The sequence below is a fragment of the Pinus tabuliformis genome, chromosome 8 (genome assembly GCF_031772625.1).
Source record: "Pinus tabuliformis cultivar Carrire ecotype Pingquan chromosome 8, CPIR1, whole genome shotgun sequence".
Lineage (NCBI taxonomy): Eukaryota > Viridiplantae > Streptophyta > Pinopsida > Pinales > Pinaceae > Pinus > Pinus tabuliformis.
This window is the reverse complement of record NC_142294.1, coordinates 913,857,398-913,880,373: the sequence shown is the minus strand read 5'-3', so window position 1 is coordinate 913,880,373 and position 22,976 is coordinate 913,857,398. Positions and strand designations below refer to the sequence as shown.

The 22,976-nt window shown below is 35.7% G+C and overlaps 1 pseudogene; it reads right to left on the bottom strand.

The window, feature by feature from the left end:
* Positions 1-22,976, bottom strand: part of LOC149238506 (uncharacterized) — a 94,220-nt pseudogene that overhangs the window by 39,215 nt on the left and 32,029 nt on the right.

The window sequence follows — 22,976 nt, the reverse complement described above, 5'->3', positions numbered from 1 at the left end:
TTCATCCAACTGGTTGAATGAAATGAAGCTGGGGGGCATGCGCTCTAGCAGTTATGCTTAGGGGGCATCAAGCACAGTTTTCTCTGTTTCAAGCTTGTGCAAAAATGAAACTACTTTGAAGCATAGTTTTTATCTGTTTCAAGCTTTTGTAAAAATGAAACCTATTTCGAGTCAATTTCAGTTATTTTCAAGACTCGTTAAACTCATGAAAATACCGAGATTATTTTGCTGTCTTTCATTCTCGTAAAACAAATGAAAATGCCGAGTTCTTTCCATCTTTTCCTGCTCGTAAATTAAATTGAAAGTCGGCCATATGAGTACATTTTTATCATTTTTTCGAACTCATTAAAACTTACGAAAAAGTGAAAACCATGAGTACATTTTTATCATTTTTTTTTCGAACTCGTTAAAACTTACGAAAAAGTGAAACCTTAGAGTCATCTTTAAGCCCTTTTCTGACTCCTAAAATATGAAAAGATTGCCGAGTGTTTCTTTTACACTCGTTAAAATGAAACTAAAAGGCGGTCCCCTTATAGCTCTTTTCTGACCGTAAAATCAGGAAAAGATTGACGGGTTTTTGTCGTTTCAAACTCGATACGGAAATAAAACGACGTGTCCTTGATCGCTTTTTACTTTTCAGGTCAGTGACACTAATTATGAAAGTACTCCTTGGTCACAAGATCAAGCGGTTCCCCCAGGTATTATTTTATACTTTTTCGAGCTTGAGGGACACAAATCTACGAAAAAGTTCAACTTGGAGTCTTCTTAAGTTTTTCAGACTCTCTAAAATTGAAAAACACCGAGTTTCTCCTATACTGGGCTCGTTAAACATTTCACAGTAAAGGACCTGTTCAATTACAAACAGGAACGAACCACTCCTTCCTAGGGTTCGAATCAAAACTAGGTTGGACTCATCCGAAGGATGAGCTTATAATCAAGCATATGTTATCCTCCTCAAGCTTGTTAAAAATAAAGAGGTACTTGCCAGAAATGGTGGGGGAAAAGAGAGAAGAATGAGCCTATTTGTTACCTTTTGTCTCAGAAGAAACTTTATTACCACTCTTGGACACGACACTTTTCATTCACCTGGGTTGGGAAATCTTTTACCTCACAGTCAATCAAACCACTTTTGAAAGTCTTCAACCGGGTTCCGGGGATTAACTTTGAGTTATTCAGCACCAAACCATCTGTCGTGTCGTTATGTGTCCAAGAGGTCTGCAAACAAAACTTTCATCTGCAAAATACTTGTCATCCATTTGACCATCCCTGAGTCAGTCCTTACAGCAGTATTTCTTCAACTTGAACAATGATTTCATGTTGTGGGCTTGCCCGCAACGGGTCACTTTCTATCGACATCAGCACATTATCTAGAGAGATGACTTAGAAATCGTCAGTGCCTTGAAGTCTGCATGCATCAATGGCAGGTTTCTCGCCTTTGACGTCAGTTTACATCATTGACTTTCGATCGAAGGATTCCGTGAAATGTTCGACATCAACTCATTCATTCACATCTCATGGATTGTACTGGGTACTTTGAGAACCATTGACATTACTGGTGGTCTCTCTCACACTTGTTAACAGTTCACATCATTGACTGGTAATCAAGTGGTTTCTACCATGTTCGACATCGACTCATTTATTCGCATGGCTAGAATCGTACCAATTCGAGAAGTAGGAATGAAGACCCTGGATCAAATCTTTACCATCCAGGCTGCGAGGAGTTTTCTATTCATTATCTAAGTAGACTAATCATAAACAGATGGCTGCACCCATACTGTGTCTACAAAAGTCTATGATTATGATGTACTGCAAAATCATTCCTGTATCAGAGTAGTTAGTCTGTTAGTTAAAGTTTTTATCTGAGTATGGGAATGCCTACCTCAGTGATGATATAATCTTATCCATGTATTTTGTGTTGAAAATTGCAGGTTCCAACCAGGTTCTCCACGAGATAATCCTCGAAATGATAAAGCGCTTCACCCTTCCTAGATAATACAAAACCCTAATCTATTCCAGGCTTCGCACTTTAGGGGGCAATATGTTACACTAAAAAATGTCACCATGGCTATTTACAGTCGGTATGGCTCAATCAATAGTCATACTACCCTCTTGAGCAAGTCTTATGCCTCTGCTATTCATGTCAAACTCCAAGAAAGAGAGAAAGTCCTTATAAATATGTTTATCTCTGGGTACGCAGGTTCTCTCAAGCCTTGCCTACGGGTACGCACCTTTTGTTCATAAGGTTTGCGTCCAAGGACGCTCTGTATCTAAAGGGGCAGGTGCGTCCCTCTTAAAAGGTTAAAATGCGCAAGTTTTATCTTCAAAAACTTACTTGTGGTCATTTCTAGAGCATTCTAGAAGGTTGTTTGATGTGTATTGAGCGCCTCCAGATGGTTCATGCACTCCTATCAAAGAGGAACTTATCCCATCAATAAGAGAGTGATCCCATCCAAAGAGGGGACTATCCCATTGATGGTGGACCTGATTAACTTCCTCTTGAGCACTATAAAAAGAGGCATTGAGCCAGAAGGAAGGAGGTTGAAAGCTATAGATTTCTAAGGGTAAATGCTGCAGGAATTAGGACTCCCATTTAGAAGCTTGTGAGGAGAGATTGTCATCTTTACTTGTTCTATTTGGAAGTGGGTGAGCTTTGTCAAAGTAGAGGAAGACTCTTGTGGACCCTGGAAGGAGCTTGCACAACACCAAGGCTCAGGTTGTAATGGTTCCTTTTGATTACCTTTAATGCAAATTGGTCCATTCTTCTCAATAATTTGTTGTTAATGGGTTATTTCATGTACTCCTTGGTCTATGTGTTGAATATGCTTTGTTTTATGTTATAATCAGGTGCTATTTAATTATTTGACTGTTGGTGATTACAGGTTTTGGAGAAAAGGAGGAGCTCATCCAGATCAACAAAGCTTGGACTTCTACAATAGCGTTTGGACAAGGGTAAGAACGAAACACTTGATTACTCATATCATAATGTATGTTTAGAGAAGGATAGCTCCAGTTTGTTTTGTTTTTCATTAGAATGTCTTAGACTTCTAGGAAGGTCAGTTGTGTCCGCACCCTTGACTGATTCCGTGTGACATGGTGGAGGTGGGGTAGTTGGAGATGTGGTTGATGTAGGTGAAGTGGGTGATGTTGTGGGTGGATGTGGTAATAGTGGGATGCACTGGTTTATCAACTAGAACACTTTTCTCGAAGAGAACCCAGCGAGCTCTTATTTACTTTCTCATGACCGTGAAATCAAGGGACTATTTTATAACCCTTCGATCCCTCGGTAGCATCTTCCGCTCCACATTACTCCAGACTTCAATGGATTCGCATAACCCGTTTCTCACATAATAACATTTTAATCCAAGTATGCAACAATTTAATGTACTTACCCCACGGTCCTTGGAGAAAACACCTTTCCACTTCACTGTAACTGACAGTGGTGTCTATCGCGAACTTAGTGATGAACCCTCCTATTATCCAATATAGCCAATGATCTACCACCCTTGAAATCTTACCTTCAGATGCTTATAGCCTATACATCAGCTCAGGAGTCCACACTATTGGGTGATCATGTTTGCACCTTCCCACATTGTCAGCTAGCCACATGATCCACTCATATAGTTCTGTCGAGAATGACGCGAAGAAGATCGCATGGATTTCTGTGTATATGTAGCGATCCAACCACCTTTCCTCAGATATCCACGGATTTCTATTTTCTTTTACCACAAACTCGTGAAACTTTAGATCCAACCAATCTTCAAGCTCTTTCTTTGTAGGGTTCTAGTGTTCAGACATTAGACATCCCTTAGGTAGATCCCAGTCCCGGCAACGGAACCATTTGTTGGCTTGTTGGGCCCTGATCTAGGTTCGGAAGAGTTATTAGCCAAACAAATCCCACAGCTACTGGCCCTTTCGGCAACAGCTCGCGGAGCGTGGACTGAGGTCTCACCCGAGGTAGCAGGGGAGGGTGCTGGAACCAGGTTTCCGCACCCTTGGGATGTCTTGATGTGGTCTAGAGGGGTCGCGAACCGTTCTGTGGCCTCGCGCCACTCTAGATTATTATCACGAAGATCTGCACGGGTGTACTTTCTTATTAATGAAATTATTATAGATCTAATCTTCTTGTTACCATCTTTAAGCAAACATTTAAAAATAAAACCCAGCGCACATGATTATAAAAAGATATAAACTCATATAATAGATGCATAAACGAGAACACAATAGATGCACGATACTTCAGAAACCACTTATCTTTATTAAAATCTTTCGTTAATACAACTAGATCTGCCTTGCACGCTTAGCTGCAAGGGTCCGCGCACACAACTACGGACTCTACTAGGCCTCTGCACACACAGATGCAGAGCCTCTATCTATCTACCAACACCCTTGACTTGAACTTACAGACATAGATAATACTGTCTTCACAAACCCATAACAACAAGATCCAAGACAAAAAACTGACCTCTAGCCATAGAGCCTTGTTCTATTATACATTCCCATGGTCCATGGGCAATGGGTAGGCTGACTCACTTCCTATTATTTTACATTTTTCTTGGGTGGGAGACCCTTTAACTTGACCCATTACAATTCGCGCTCTACACACTTTGCGGGGTCTTTACCATAATTTTTCCCAAAATTGTGGACTTTGGGTCCAAAAACCATTACGTCGGGCCTCCGCTACCCAACAGTGGATGTTCTTATAGAGGTGTCCAATACCCTCATCTAAGAAGTTGATAACCATTTTTTTGGTTTTTTATTAAGTCACTTCTAAAGTAAGTTTTTGTGATCTATCAGTGATCATGCACTTGTTAGTGTTTAGATACATATCAACATAGAGGTTAGCTGACATTTCCATTGTAAGTGATTTTTTCACAGAAGACACTCACATTTCCATTGTCAATGAATTATGAAAAGCAACAATTTGGAAATGGCGCTGACATTCGGCCTATCAACAAAAATAACAGCTCAGGAAGCTAAAAGACTGGCAACGACAATATTAGCATATTGCAGCAGGGATGACTAAGAAGACATCAATGAAACAAAAAATCATTTTTGGAGGATGGTAAGGATAATCTTCAGTGAGGGGAACACAAGCAGGATACATTTTCTCAACCCCATTTTTAGAATAATTTTCAGCAAGTTATTATGATTTTTGATATGTTTAAAAAGATATTTTCATATGCATCTCCTAATGATGATATTCTCTATTATTAATAACATGTGTCAAAAGAAAAATGCCCCAAATGTGACGAGAGTAGATATCAAACTGATAAAGTAATAAAAAATGTGCCTCGCAAGGTTCTTCATTATATTCCCATAATTCCATGTATGCGACAATTGTTCAAGTTCAAAAACATAGCACAATTCATGGATTACCATGCAACGAAAACAAGTGAAGATGGTGTTCTTCGAATGCCTGTAGATGGATCTACATTTAGGAATATAGAGGAAAGTTAGCCAAATTTTAAATAATAACCTCGTAATCTTAGGCTTTCATTAGCAACTGACAGTGTCAATCCATTTGGAGAGATCAGATCTACTTACTTGGTGTGGCCCATTTTTCTTACTAACAATTACAATCCTTTATGGATGTCAATAAAGAGGGACCACATAATGTTGACAATGATTTTTCTAGGTATTAATTTGTTTAGAATAATTTTTTTTAACACAATAACATCTCATTTGTCTTGTTTGTTTCATAATTGTGTCTTATTTTTTATTTTTTACTCATATATGTTTAATTGTGTCTTATATTTTTTTTTATTTACTCATATATGTAGTAATTATGTATTATATGTTCAATCAATTAGGTAAGTACCATGTCAAAGACATGAATGTATATATAGAGCCTCTTATTGATGAGTTAGTGTACTTATGGAATGGTGTCACTATGTATGATATCTCTAGACTAGTAAATGCACAAAGGCAATTTGAATTCCATGCAATGCTTGTATGGACAATTCATGATGCCCTGGGGCTAATACATTTATGTGGTATGTTATAACATTACCTTACACTTTAATAGTGTTTAATTTTATGGATTTCATTTCGTGTCTGTTTTTTAAATAGTCCCTTCATTGTACATACTTAAAATAATTGATATAGAATTTATTCCATATCTTGTAGGTCTTGAAACAAAGGGTAAATTTGCATGTCCAATTTATGGTCCTAAGATGAAATCTCATCATTCAAGAAACTTAGGAAAGGAGGTGTTTGATTAGTATAGGCACTTCATTTCTAAGAACCATAGGTACCAAAGTACTGGAAAACATCTTTTAAATGGTAAAGAAGAGAATGGATTAAGATCACGGAGAATTACAACTTGTGTATGGAAATTGCAATATAATAGAGTCTCTTAAGGTATGGATTGAATCATCTATGTATCAATATACATGATATTTTTGAATTATTTTATATTTTTATTTCATTTTCTTCACTATACTAGTTGCCAGGTATTACAGTTGTTATAATATCTTTAACTATGATTCACCTTGTAGGTTGTCAAGCCATTAATAATTTGGCATTTCCATGAGGAATGAAAAGTTATCCTGAGAAATTCATGAGACTACCCTACTATGAGGACCTAGGAATTGTTCATTTGTTTGATACAATGCACATTAGGAAGAATGTAATAGACCTTATGTGAATCTTAGATGGAAGGAGAGATAAATAAAAAATTGTCAATATATTCACCTTGTAGGTTGTCAAGCCATTAGTAGTTGGGCATTTCCATGAGGAATGAAAATTTATCCCGAGAAGTTCACTAGAATACCCTACTATGAGAACCTAGAAATTCTTCATTTGTTTGATACAATGTACATCGAGAAGAATGTAACAAAGACCTTATGTGAATATTAGATGGAAGGAGAGATAAATAAAAAATTGTCAAGATTTGTAATGACATTAAGGAGGCCAATCATGCAATGCAAAGTGTGATTTATTCAATTAGAGATGGAAACGGCCAAAATATAAGTGCCCTTCCATGGTTATTATTAGAGAAAAAAAGAAAGGATGTTAAAGAGGTTAATGAAAAAAATAAATTTCGAATTGGATTTTCTTCAAACATAAATAATATCCTAACAAAGAAAGGCGAATTATGTGGGGTAAAAAATCATGATTGGCATACGTTCATTAAGATAATTATTTTGGTGTATATATTTTTTCATTGGTGAATCTTGTTAGTGTTTCTTTTCTACTAAATTAGGAATAAATAATGATCAACCATTATTTTAATTCAGTATGTTCCACGTCTACCTCTCCTAGACAACTTTGACAACAATGTCAAACAAGTTATATATGATCTTGGCAAATACATGAGGTAAGTGGAGATTTATGTGCAAAGTGTATTTTGTTCAATAATTTGTTGTACAACTTATATTTGACTACATGTGTTTTACTTTTCATGTACTATACACTTTTTTTTTTCTAAACCTATGATTTAATGTAGATCAGAGCTTTTGATGAGCTATGTGTTTCAGTTGAACACTTCACCCATATTCAATGACAAAATCTCAATGTCCTTGACGATGGGTGAAGTGTTCACCCGAAAATTTAGACAAATAAATGGCAACAGACAGTTCAGTAGAAGCCCTGATCTACATCAATTTATTGACTGTGAGAATATTCATACTAATAACCTATGATTTGCTTGCTTCATTTGTAAATAGTTTTCATATAAAGAAATTGATAAATAAGATATAAAGTATTGGAGGAAACAAATTCGTCATGCAAAATTATCTACCTCTAACATTTTTCAATGCACAAGAACACTACCTCATACACCAAGTCGAGGAGATTGAAAAGTGTGGACCTGTACACACAAGATCAATGTAGATGGTTGAGAACCACTTGAAATCACTGAAGGATTTGGTCAAAGAAAGAGAACATCCCGAGGGTTCTATGGTAGAGAGATATATGGTATATCAAACCATGGTTTATATAAGTCAATATAGTCCTGCAATAGGAAAAATTATTAATGTATTGGATCACATTTGGGATGTCAACTCGATGAACAAATTTGAAGGGGAGAACCTATTGGGGAAAGATAGAATGAGGAAAGTGAGATGTGAGTATATAGTGGAGATTTATAGTACATTTGATTTTTTATTTTTTTATTATCTATATTTTACTTATTTAATTTTTAGTCTTCCTGCATAATCCATTATTATGAAGGTATAACATGGTAACCAATTATATATGTGAATTGTTTTATTTTAATATAGCTAGTTGAGAGTGGGATGCAATACATTTATACATTGCAAACAATCTTGATTGGATGAAGGTATGGTTTGAACGATGCAAACAAGCTAATAATGGTAGGTTAGCATGGGATGGTGTGTTTATATTGGTAAAATAAGTTGAATGTAGTGGTGATACCAATATTACACAAAGGGAAATTGATTTAGCATATGGTTTAAAAGATTATCAGGCAAGCATATTCACCCACACTACTTAGTTATTTTTTACAATTATATTGATGCATATGGCGTGTTTTTTTCTTAACTTGCAAAATCTCCAATTATAAATATGTTTATCAATTGACAATACCTTTTTTTTATGTGTTTGGCATATTGCAATTAAAACACCACAATAAAATGTGGTGCAATGGCCACAAATTTCACAGCAAAAGGTTGGATGAAAACAAGAAAAATTCTAATAGTGGTATAACTGAAATATTTCAGGTTATCAATGTTGCCTCAAGAGGTGACAAACATCCAGAAGTATCTAATAATTGACACTATGGGTATTTGGATGATATACTTCAGTGTGACTTTAAATCCTTCAAATTAGTTATGTTTGAAGTAAAATGGTTCAAGCTATGAATCGATGAACATGACCTTGATAGAAATATTATTGAGCATGATAATGAATTTACCATGGTTAATACAAGGAATGTGGAGCCAAGATCAAAGCCCTATGTTCTTCCAAGACAATGCGAATAAGTATTTTATGTAGAGGTTCCTGGTAAAGCAGGTCGGTCATATGCTATTAGATATGATCCAAGAGGAAGGTCGGTAAGTATAGTGTAGTGGAAGAATATGATGTAGAGGAGAAGGAGGTTCATGTATTAGATGAAGACATTAAATAACTTCAAGGATATTGTAATCTAGAAATTTTTTTATTTGGATGAACTAGATTATATTGATGATGTGTGAGATGAAGAACTTCAAGAAGTCAAAACCAAATGTAGAAGAGCATGTTTTGGTTGGTGATGTTGATATGAAAAATCCTTTGAACATTAATTCTTTACTGGATGATACAAATCATGAGTTGGATGAGGAATAAGATTAATGATATCAAAATTTTGAAATGTATGGGATATGTATTTATATGTTTTCAGTTGGTTTGTTCTCTTTCGTTCACCTTAAATTTTTATTTTCCTAGTTTTTATGTTTGATTGTTACCGTGTTTCTTTCAAATATATTATAGTATATATTTTGGGTATTGGGGAATTGAGAGTGATGTGGGGGTGGGGTGGGAGGGGCCATAGATCTTCCACCTTCATGTGGTTGGAATTTTTTAGTAGAAAATATATTGTTCTTGAAACAAAGAGAAGCTCATTTAGGTTTATACCATCATCTCCAATTTTAAATTTGGTTTGTCTAATAATTTCCAAGGTTTTCCATTTACTAATTAGTGGAAATCATGATTTGAGCCCACAAAACATGACCTACTAATGGGGACAAATAAAAACCTATGCTCAAATTACTAATTCGTAGATTTCATAAATGACAAACCTAAGTTCAAATTAAAATTTCATGACAAATATACTGTCAAATCATCGTCATTTTAATATTCATCATATTTTTAATAAACATCATCATCATCATCATCATCATCACCACCATCATCATCATCATCATAATCAACATCAACATCCTTGTCGTTATCATCGTCATTATTATTACACTCATCATCATCATCTTTGTCATCATCAACATTATCATCATCATCTTTTTCATCAACATCATTATCAAAATAATCATCATCATTTTTGTCATCATCATCATATAATCACATATGTATCTTCATCACCATCATCATTTCAATAATCACCCACGTCATTTTCATCATCATCATCGTCATCATTAATGTCATCAACATCTTCGTCAACATCGTCATCATCACCATCATCTTTGTCATCTTAATCAACATCATCATCGTCATCATCATAGTCATATTTTTCATCATCACCATCATTAACATCATCATCATAGTCATAATCGTCTCCATCATCATCACCATCACCATCACCATCATCATCATCATCATCATCATCATTATCATCACAATCGTCATCGTCGTCATTGTCATCATCATCATTGTCATCACCCTCATCAGTATCATCTTTTTCTTCATCATTGTCATTAACTTCATCATCATTTGAATCATCATCATCATCATCATCATCAACTTCATATAGATCAATTTTATGTCATAAGTTCATGGCCATTCCATATTTAAAACCCTTAATCCCTATTGGATTATGATCAAGGATAGGTGTGGGAGGGTACATAAGTTAATAGGTAGATAGGTTAGAGATTAACAAACTATATTGAACTAAGAAATATATTTTTAGATGAAAATACTTATGGAACAACTATCCCTCTTAGGAATCATGGTAGTGACTTAATCCCTTTAAATCATATTATTATTTTTTATAATATGGTACCTATAAAGGATATTTTATTCAATATTGTAATTGCATTGGATTATTTTAGTTAAATATATTGCAAATTAAATGACTAAACTATATATTATACAAATGCCATATCCAAATCCAACTATAAAACAACAAAATAATAATTATTAAAACAAAAATAAATAATTATTAAAATTAAAATAATAATAGTTAAAAAAGAAAATTATTAAAATAAAATAAAATAAAAAACTAATAATTATAATAATTAAAAAAATAAATAAAAAGAACAAAAAAAATAAAAGAAACTAAAATCAAAATCATGATCCCTACTGCAATCCTTTAATCCTCCTACGTCGCACCCCTCCACCCACATTTTTCATCCCCCATTGCAGAGAGAGAGATTTTTCGGTCCATCCTTCACCCCCTGTTACCCACCTAGTTGGAGCTCCAGGACAAAGCTATTTAATAAATATCTTGTTACCGGATGAAGCCCAAGAAAGGAGAATAACAATCACCCATCTCACCCCTTTCATTCACCTTAACTTCTCATTTCACTACATATCACCTATAGCAATAGCCCATGATCCCCATAAAGTAAGAGGACAAAGCATTGACCCCCACAACGCAAGAGGACAAAGTGGACCAAGAGGAAAAAGCTAACAAAGTCAAACCATAGACAATTTGTTATAGAGAAGACAAATTCAACCCTACTAACGTATCCAAGGAGAGAGAAGGGAACACCACAATGCCTTCTCTAAGTTTAAATTGCCCTTTTTTTTTCTAAATTTCCCTAATTTTTTTTGTAAACTGCCCCATTCTTTTCTAGATCCTCCAATCTCATTCTCTCTTGCTCCCATACCATAGCCACTAGGGTTAAGAGGGGATACAAATTTGATTTTTCTTGATATTTTTAAAAATAATTTCTAAACAAAAATTAGGCTAAAAAATTCTAATTTTTGCAAGGATCTAAAATTTTTTGTGGCATAGAATTAATTTCAATTTTTTTAGAGGGTCACAAGCCCTATTAGGCCTTTTTCCTTAGTCTGTGGGTTTGAAAGCCTTACCCTTCTTCCCTAAAGTGAAATTTTATAGTTTTAATTTTTTATATAAAATTATAAAGCATTTTCTCTGAATTTTTGTTGATAGCCGTAGAACTTTGTGGCTTCTTTTTTGCCTTGAAATAGGAACAATAACATTGTCACATTCACCTCATGCAAAAGGCCTTTGTGGGCTAGAAATTTATTTAATCAAAGTAATTTTTTCAAAGGTTTAAAGCTCCAGTTCTAAGGAACTAATCTAAATTTTTCATAAATTTAACTAAAATTCTAAGCCTTCTATCCTACCTGGCTGTGGGATAAGATAAACCTTATTTTTCTCCTTGAAAAGGTCATGTTTATATAAGTGTTTCAAACTTATTTTTGAAGGATATTTAACATCAATTCTTGACCTTGAAGTTGACATATGTAGGGTTTTGTCCTCTCTAGGCCGAGAGAAAAACAAGGGCATTTCTTATTCTCTTTGCTGTCATCCTACATTTTGGGACAATTGTGTTTCAGATCAATTCGATTGGTGGAGGTTTGAATTATATTGATTGAGGAAAGTCTCATTTTATTTCACTAAATAGCCTTTTAAAATAATCAATACAAGGTGACCATATAGATACAAATATTTATTTCTAGAAAAATGAAATATGATTACATTGAATATTTTCTATATCAATTACTTCTTAGCTATGGTTTTTTATATTGGACTGAAAATATGTGCAAACTTGATTGAATCCAACTTGACTTAGAAATTGCATATAATTTTTAAGATGCACATGACAACCATTTTTATAGTAAACCTTAGTTTGGGCCCTTTTAAGTTTGATACACAACTGTAAAATAGTTTTCTTCATTTTATATAATCTCAATGTGACAAATAGGACACCATTGATTATGCATTATCATAAAGTGGTAAAATTATATTACCTGTAAAGGTAATGGATAGATTCCTTGATCTTCTTATCAAAGTGTGTATGGATTCCAAGGTATTTAACTCTATCCATGATCAACCAATTGCATTCCAATATATCCTTTATCTTTTTATTGTGATAATTTTTTTTTTTTTTTTCTAGTTAAGACTAACCTAAGTACCCACAGGGGATTTGAACCGGTGACCTATCGCAAGGAGTGCCTTAATAGCACACCCATTCACCATCAATCCAAAGCCCCATGGGCTATTGTGATAATGTTAAAACAACCCCTCTTCTTTATTTAATTTTCACATGCACCCCTCACTTCAATTTTCATGTACCCATTTTAATAAGATTCAATTGCCCATTGACCAAACAAATTAAGGAGTAATGAATCACTGCCCAAACTACTAAGTGAAGGGATTCAAAAGGAGTTTGAGCTCACAATATTTATTTATCAATCAAGTCAACACATGGAGGAGGGGTTTTCACAGAGGATGGACCTTCCTTGTAATTCTGGCTCAGTTTAGAACTCCCAATTTCACTTGAGTCATTGATAAAGCAAAGGATATCAAATGACATTAATATAATGAGTCACAAATATCTTTTCTCATTATGGTCCACAATCCTTCATGATAATTAATTTCCATTGATTTGGATGAAGGATATATGACAAGTCTCATGGATTATGGGGCTAAAAACACCCATTGTCACCTTCATCCCAAACCTCCAACAGTTCACTGCAACCACTGATCAGGGGCAGGGTGGATAAGATGATTCAAAACTATCTCATGCTCAAACACACCTCCTCTATCTCTTTCACACTTTGATGCCACCATAAACACACCTCCTCTATCTCTTGCACATTTTGATGCCACCATGGAGGTTGAGCTCTAATGCTCCTAAATCAACTTCTCTATATTAGACTAATGTAAATCTCTTTATTAGCTATTTGACAACCAATCATATCTTTGTCTTATACAAAATATTTTATTTTTTCTTTTATGTTTAGTGCATCAGTTAGGGTAGAGTAATGAAAATTTTGAGTTAATAATTGATGTTGTTTTGCTTTAGTGCACAATTCTAGTTATTAGTATTGTCTCATTGGCCTAGTTGGAATCATTGTATGTTGGATATGTTTGTGCCATAATAAATAAAGGTTATATTATTATTTGTTAAAGAACAATCCCACCTCACCCACATATACTTAAGAAAAGAATAGGGATATTGGTACCATTCTAACCTTCATGAAGTTCTCCCAATATTTTCCTAGAATTTCCAAATGGAAGGTGTATTGACAACCAATTTCTTAGATGGATGGAAACCCAAAAGGTTATCAATGAGATTTATTCTTAATACCTTTGTGGACTTAGCGTAAGAGGATTTGTTAATTGAGCTAACCCTTGGAGTTAGGGTTTTATTGTATGGCATTTCTCAACATCCCTTATGCCACTTGCTAACAATTTCTCATATTTGATGGTGTTTTATAGGATGTTCAACCAAATAGGTATTTGTTAGATCTATCTTCGTCAAGTGATGAAAGTTCAGTTAGGATAGAATAAATTGACCAAACATCTGATACGTCGTCTAGCAGGCAAAGATCAACTAGAGGTGAAAATAATAGAAGAAAATTCCGTAGACACATGGAATTTTTTCTCGCTAAAGGGGGTTCATATTCTTATGATAATGATATCATAGATGACATCGAGGTGCCCTTGAGGTAAAAACATCTAGTGAAATGATGGGTACCCAAGGAACTTCCTAATTTTTTTTTTTATCAATGAAAGGATATACCACATTGCCCCATCATCTTTACATGGTTTGGGGCTATTTTTCATGGATGGCGTACAGGTATGTTACGATGAATTAACTGAATTAATGGAGTATTTTAAACCCTATTACGTCTAAAATGATTGGGTACATATAGTCAAATATACCAAAAGTATGTGAAGATATGGTGTGGCCGCAAATTATATACAACTAAAAGACAATGATCAAAATAACAGTGCAGCTATGTGTATTGATGAAAGGTCAAAAGCAACAGGGAATATTGCAGGGCCTGCAACTAGAAATAAGCAATCCAATTGCATATTTGAGGGGCATGAAGGAAACTATGTATTCATATGCGCAATAAAATCAATAACTGCAGGGGAAGATTTTCTCATTGATTACAATTTGAATCAAATAGATATAAACGTTGCTATTATGGGGGCGGTATGTATTCTATTTTACCCAACTTTTAAGCAATGTATATTATAAGTTATGATTTTCATTTACTACAATATATTGTCACGCATATTGTAAGCTAGAAACATTTTAATATGTCACAGTTATGATATTGTGGAAGGCTGACCAAATCAAAGGAAACCAAACTCGCAGCAGGTAAACACCAATGTAATTGCACGTAAAATAATATAACCACAAGATTCACTTCAACATTCTCGTTCCCTTGCTTTAAGAATATTGTAGTTTGTATTTAAAGAACAAAGTTATTGAAATGCTCTTCATTTGACTTTGTCATCATCACCTTTTGTTGTGAATGTAATTAATTAAAAAAATTTCTTTGGTAGGAGTAAATGAATTTGCTATAACTTTCAACATTTCTTTGTATAATTTGCGTGGTCCATGTATTAATATAACGATATGAAATGACTTTTTTTGTAAATTTATAACCTTTTATATTGGCCATGATATAACGTGAATTTTCTATATAAATTTAGATATATGTCAGTACATGTTTTCTTATTAATATAATGATGATTAATTCTAGATGAATTGCTTGATTTTTTAATGTGTCATAATGAACTTTCAAGATATCATAATATTTATGAGCAAGTATTTTACTGGCTAAACTTCCCCTCTTATTTAAAATATGAAAAGTTTTATTGATCTAAAATGTTTCATCAAATTCAAATCTTTCAATGTTTATAGTTGAGGATGGTGGGAAAAAATTAGAAATTACACTTGTTTAATCAATAGGGTGACATGGGGAAGACATTAGCATTAGAGCAATCCACTGATGCTCTTGAGGAAGTGCTTAATGAAGATGCATTTTTTTGTCGACCAATCTGATCCAAACAATAAGGAAGCTTCTCATAGAATTAAACAAGAAACTTAGTTATTTAATTATGATTTAGCCGTAGACAAAATAGATAAGAGGCCAAATCAATACTATGATGGGCCAAATTTATCACTATGGAGTAAGAAACTCATTTAATTAACCTATTTATGTATTTATGATTTTAATAAGCTCATCCTTTATAAAAAAACTCTTTAGCCCTCAGGAGTTTTGAGGGAGTATGATCATCATGGTGTGATTATGGGGGCTAGCATTGGTAGCATCATTGTTGCTCTATCTGTGAGTGATGCACAAGTCACTGAAACAAGTAAACCCCATGAACAACACATGGCATCCCTTGAATAACATATGCCAGAATCAACACATGATGTTGTGGATGAAAAGCATGACCCCATCACACATTTTGAACTAAGATTTCCTAGATCTTCCCATGTTACTAGCACGGGAACACTAATGATTATGTTTTTGGTAGATGATGACCATGTCCCCATGAAATTAGAGAAGCTTCCAATTATTTAAGAAGTTTTTTAAATATTAAGTACAATCTAATTGAAATTTATGTATACTTTGTGATTATTTTAAACTAATGATAATATTGTTTTGCAGGAAATAATTTATTCTATAGGTGCATGAATGACCTAACCGTGGAACTCTTTAGGCCCACCATTTGCACAAGGTGGAATTACCAAAATTCCAAGTTGAAGGACGAACTTATGAACACGATGGTTGGTCTGTTCAGTGAGGGTACCTTCAACAAAATTGGAGTTACCTCGAAGGTAGGCTTACATTTAATATATGTAGGACCTGTATAGGGTTCATTTGGAGAAGAACACTATGTATGAGTTCCCTCTAGCAATTCCAAAGATGGAGTGGAAAGCCCTCATGTAAGATGCAAATGAGAAGGCATTTTGAAAAGAAGGGAAGACACCACTTGGACCAATAATGTATGAGGCACTTTTAATAATGTAATTATCATGCTTTATCATCAATGTGAAATCTAATGAATTTTTTCAATATTTTCCATATAGGCTCCCAGATACATCCAAAGTTGTGAAGGCTAGAATAGATAAACATTGGATGCATCATCTTGGCCCCGGTGGTTACTCAAAACTAGCCGCAAAAATTGTAAGTATAAAGAAAGTAATTTTCATCCAAATTATAAATTCTTAACAATTTTAATTTAATATCACAAAAGAAGAAAAATTCATGTTCTCATGCAAAATTGCAGGGGTCACAATTCAAAGAGGCTCCCATGGAGGAACACTTCATGCTTTTACAGACATGACTATTAAGCCATGGTTGAATGTAGGGAAAGCTTGGGGTCTACAAAACCTTCTGACACATAACTTGACACTTCGGTAAATAAAAGAAATGGAGAGAATTTATAAATTATTACTTGTACGATCCACTGGTTATTAGTTTAGGCCATAAAGTATTGTGTTTGACTGTAAAAATTAGGAAAGAAATGTAGATAAAAATTTCCCAAGTAATAATGAAACAAATGAGCCTAGTGATGATGGAGTGCCTCTTAAAACTAATGTTTAGATTGGTACTAGAGGTATTTCATGTGTTATAAAAAAATTGTAGTATGGATTACAATTAAAAATATTTAAATGCAAATGGTGTATTAATTATAACCTTTCTTGTTTATACTCCAAATCATGTATAGGATGAGGACAAACAAGAGGAGGAACATATGGCCACATCTGAAAGCACTCTGCTTCCCTCCACTATGAAAGCAGGTAAAGGACACTCTACTACTCTTTTTATTGATGTAAAATTTGTAATAATAATAATAACTATAAATATTATTTTAGCATTTCTTTCTTATTGTAATTGATGCTCCACCCCCCTTGCAGCAACATAGATATATGACCAGGTTAGAAGCAAGACATACAAATCCCATAACAGTTGGAGGGGAGGAAGAAGTCTTTGCTAAATTCCTAAAAAGGAGAAAGAGATCGAATAATCATTATTTGTACTTGTTATATAATTAGCATTTCTTTCTTATTGTAATTGATGCTCCACCCCCCTTGCAGTGACATAGATATATGACCAAGTTAGACGCAAGACATACAAATCCCATAACAGTTGGAGGGGAAGAAGAAGTCTTTGCTAAATTCCTAAAAAGGAGAAAGAGATCGAATAATCATTATTTGTACTTGTTATATAATTAGAATGACCTTGTTTCATATTATGTAAATATATTTTTTATGATAAAATTTATTGAGATGAAATATTGTGTGGATCTATGAATGAATGAATGTTTTCTATTTGTTTTTTAATGTATCTTAATGTCTTTCTTTCAACTATTTCCTAATATATAGATTGGGTACTAAGGAATTGGGAGTGATGTGAGGGGCAGGGGGGGGGTGGGGGTGTGGGTGGGGGGGGTGTGGCGGCCATGAGAGCTTCCATCTTCACATGGTTGGCCCTGTTTAGTAGAGAATAAATTAGGATTTGGATAATCTTGGATAAAAACACCCTCCAATAATTTATTCTCGAAATGGAGAGGAACTCATTTAGGTATTCATGCACTCTAGTCTCTTTTTTTTTGGTCAAGTAAGAATGCAGCCTTCTATTAACCGAACTAGTACATTACATATGTTACATGTCTATGCTACTGCAGAGACCAAAACCAGAACTAGCCTATTGTCGGAATGCCAACAACAGGAAACAAACCAAGCCCCCTGGACTTTCAAAACTTAATAAACAGGAAGGAGTGTTAAACTCCCAAGGGCTCTCTGTCATCCACAGACAACTGAATGGCATCCACTAAGCTCCAGAATATTGCTCTAGACCCGACGGTAATAAAAACCTCAGTTAAAAAAGTTTGAAGTCTGCCCTTCTAAAAAAGCGTTGAATCTTTTACGCCATTGATCTTTTCAAGATCCAACAGTCCCATCACTTCTCGACTTTGAAACTTTCCATCAACTATCAACCGTCGATATCAGTCCACCAGATCTAACGGCTCACCCGTTTTTCGCATGGTTAACTTGCGCACCCCAAATCTACCCGAAAAGCAGTTTCCCTCTCTCACCTCACTACTACGTGTCACAGTGTGAGTGGAATCGGAGCCAAAGGGGAATTACCACTTACTACCTTTCCTCTGCCCAATATCCACTCATGGGTTTCTCCAACCCACTACTACCAACCCAGACCCGATGAAAACACAAACCATAGTTCTCAACAAAGTTTGAAATTTGCCCCACCGAAGAAACCTCGGCACTTCTCCACTGTTGATCTATTTAATATCCAACGGTCACAACATTTCCCAACTTCGAGATTTTCTCCTCATTTAGCAACCATTGATCTCTCCCCCCCAGATCTAATGGCTCACATGTATTTCGCACAGTTAACTTGTGCACTCCAAGTCCACTCGAAAAAGTAGTTTCCCTCTCTCACCTTGCTACTACGTGTCCCTGTGTGAGTGGAATCGGAGCCAACAGGGAAATAACTTTTACGGCCTTTCCTCCGCCCAAAATCCACTTTGGTTTTCTCCAACCCACTTCTGATCATTAACTATAGGGTAACTTCCTTACCTGAACACCATAGATGTATCTTCACGAAGATCTATTGGTCTAGAATCGGTCCACACTCCACTGCATCCTGGTCTTCCTCCGCCAATCTTTGGACTACTGCCAATAAGCAAACAGTTTAGGCTTCCCTATCCTCCCTCCTATCTCCTGAGCCTCTTCAATATATCTTGTCAATCCATCGATCCCTATCTTTGGTAGCTTGATCGAGACAATCCTCTAACAGTTTGCCTGGGGGTAACAAATCCCAAACGTGTCGAGTGTCCCTTTCGTTATTAATCACTCCTTCATTCACTAGACAATCAGCTAACATGTTAGCTTCTCTTTTCACATGGATAAAGATTATAGTTTTTAAGGTTTGTAGGTGGGTATAGATACAGTGAAAGTCCTGCGATAGCCTCCAGTGTTTCAACAATTTATCTGGTGATGTACCAGTGCATATTTTCTTGGCCACTCTAATAATCAATTCTAAATCTGCTTCAATGATGACATTGTGTGAATTTGAATCCACCAAGATTTCCAAGCATTGCTCTAAGGCCATGAGTTCTGCCATGTTATTAGTGGCCTTACCCAAGTGGCCATGAAAGATCTCCTTTATTTGACCCTGTTCATCTCTAATAACACCCCCAAAACCAGCTAACCCTCGGTTGCCCTTAGAAGCTCTGTCTATATTGACCTTTAAGAAGCCATGTGGAGGAGGCTTCCAAATATTTATATCTACATTTGTTTGGCTCACACCTTTGATTATGCCCTATGGACCTATAGACTTGAGACCCAAATGCAGTAGAATACACGCATCTTGTGGCAGATGAGGGTCCTTAGAAAGTTTCCTCAACAAGCTGTTGACTGTGTCTTTGAGCTGCCTTAAAATTTGGTCAATTATAAGCTAGGGCTTGCTTGCTTTGTTCTTGAAGATCTGATTATTGCGTTCTTTTCAAACATCCTAGATGACAAAGCCTGAAACTAGAGTCTAGGCTTTATTAATGATTTCATTCCCTGAGAAGTTTTTCCTCCAATTTTTCAAAGTGTTGGAGATGCTGAGTCTATCCCTATCAATGTGCCTAATGATTGAGGCCACCCATTCCCACACGGTAGAGGTGAAAGGGCAAAGGTTGAGAAGGTGATCTATCATCTCCTCTTGTGAGCCACAAAGATAGCATTTGGATGGTCCAGTGAAGCCTTTTTTTAGGAGGTTCTCCCAAGTTAAAATTTTCATTTGATGAAAGAGCCAAATAAATAACTTTATTTTCATCCAGTGGGGGCTCTGCAAAAGATTCTTCCAAACTTGATCAGGGTTTAGGTAGTTAAATCCTGTTACTACCTATTTAGCTTCTTTGAGGTTAAATTTTCCTTCGGTGTTCTTTCCCCATTTTAGTTGATCAGGAAAGGAGGATACCAAAATCCTCCTATGCTCTAGATCCTGAGCAAGAGAGTCTACCTGGGCCTTCAGAGGGCTCTCTTCACTATGGCCTAGATCCTTCCATATTCTCCATTTTCCATTGTTCCTTACCTGGTCCCAGAAGTCATTTACCATAAGTAGACCTTTGTTGTCCATGTCATTCTTGAGAGCTGCTAATTCCTCCTTGTATAAGTTGGGTTCCTGTTGCCAATTATCCTCCCAAAATCGTGCTAGGTTACCAGCTCAAATCTCCCAGAAACTATGTTGTTGAACAATAGCTTTATTTTCCCAGGAAAGTTTCCAAATGTGGGAGCCCTTAATATGCCCTGACATTCTAATGTGATCCTTCTCCTACCAATTCTTGGCATATTTTTGTTTCCAAATCTTAGCCCAAGGAGTTTCTGATTCCCTGATCCACCTCCACCAGAGTTTAGCTCTCGAAATTTTGTTGAGGGTTTCAGGATCATGAAGCCCCAAGCCACCATGGATCTTGGCTTTGTAGATCTTGTCCCAGGCTACTAAAGCCCATTTCTTTTTCTCTTCTCCTATACCCAATAGAAAATCCCTTTGTATGCTCCTGATTTGTTTCTTAATTCCTTTAGGAGCAGGAAGAGCTGAGAACATAAACATGGGAATTACCTGCAGGACAGCCTGTGTGAGCATAATGCACGCCGCCAAATTTAAAGACTTGCATGTCAATTTTCTAATCTTGTCGTAAAGTTTATTTATTATTGGCTCCCACACTTCCTTGCTTAGAGGTTTATTTGTGAGAGGTATTCCCAGATACTTGGAAGGTAGATGGTCCCTTTGAAACCCAATAATTCTGGTGATGTTTCTCTGAATAGCAATGTCAATGTTAAAGAAAAAAACCTTTGATTTGTTGAGGCTTACCTCTGTGCCAGCTGCCATAGCAAAGTCATTTAAAATATGTTTGATCGTTCTAGCTTCCCTGACTGTGGGTATGCCCTGTAGCATTGTGTCATCTACAAATTGTTGATGAGTGTTCCCGCTCCATCCAAGGTGACTTTGATACCCTAGATTCTTCCTTCAGCATTTTCCATTTTAATCACATTTCCTAGCCCTTCCACCATGAGAACAAAGAGGAAGGGTGAGAGCAGATCCCCTTGTCTGAGACCTTTAGAGGGTGTGAAGAGTCTTGAAGGAACGCCATTAAGCAAGATGGAAAAACTGGTCATGGTAACTGGTGCCATAACCCATCTTATCTAGTTTTGGTCAAAGCCATAGGCTCTTAGAACTGCCCTAATGTTAACACCCAGGTTGTTCCCTTTGACTCCTGAGGGAATACGGCCGGGGTAACCACTAACCAAGCTTTGGATCATAGGTTCTAGCCAACCTGTAATCAGAGAGGGCTCTCTCTTTGACTGTTTAACTTTGTTCTTAAGAATCTTAGGCTAGATATGAGGTGGGGGTTTGGTTTGAAAATTTTGGTTGAATGATGTCTTTCAGTACTTAAGGTGATATCTTCAGACAGTTTTAGACCATTGGGCAATGGAGTCTGTGGTTACAGGTTGTTTGAAGTGTTGAGTGGGATTGTTGAAACAGCAGGGCCATTTAAATATTTCATGAGACAAACTTGAAATTGTAATGATGAAATATGTTTAACCAGTGGAAGGCAATTAAGAAATTTCCACTAAGTTGGTGATGTGAGAAAGAGATGTATTGACCAGGAGCAGGTTTGAATTCCTGAACGATAATCACTGTGAAAGGTATAGTTTGGAAGTGCAGCAATTAAGAATCACACTCTTGTAACTATAACTGAGTAAAACATACATAATAGCTTAGATTGAGTTCAGGGTATTCTATGAATAAATCCTGAAACTATTCTTTTTCTTTGCCATTAAACTGTGAAACACAGAACATGAATGGATTATGAAGGAAATAACAAACATAACGAACAGGTTAAAGAAACTTATTGTTCCATGAAATACGCAGGAATCCTGTAGCATTCAGCAAGCACACCAAAACGCATCAGACAACACAGAACTTTGGAAATTCCATCAGCTTTGTTGTATTAAAACTCTGAACATTTACAACATAGTATCTCCTGAAGAGAAAATCAACAACCCCTGCAAGCTTCTGCGAGGGGGAATATATACAATCGGTTATACAAAAATATCTGAACCGCTGAGTCACTTGATAAATAAATACGCTCACCAACTTTACAGAATAGCAGATAAGGAAGTTATTGCTGCTCTAAATACAAAATGAATACTCTTTAATTCTGTCAGAAGTTCTTTGACCTTTGGGAGGCTACTGAGTCAGTTGAGCGTTCTACTTTAATGCTGAATGATGTGTCTTTATGGCTTTGTCATGTTGTAGCTTTCTCGGCCCTGTCATCTGATAAT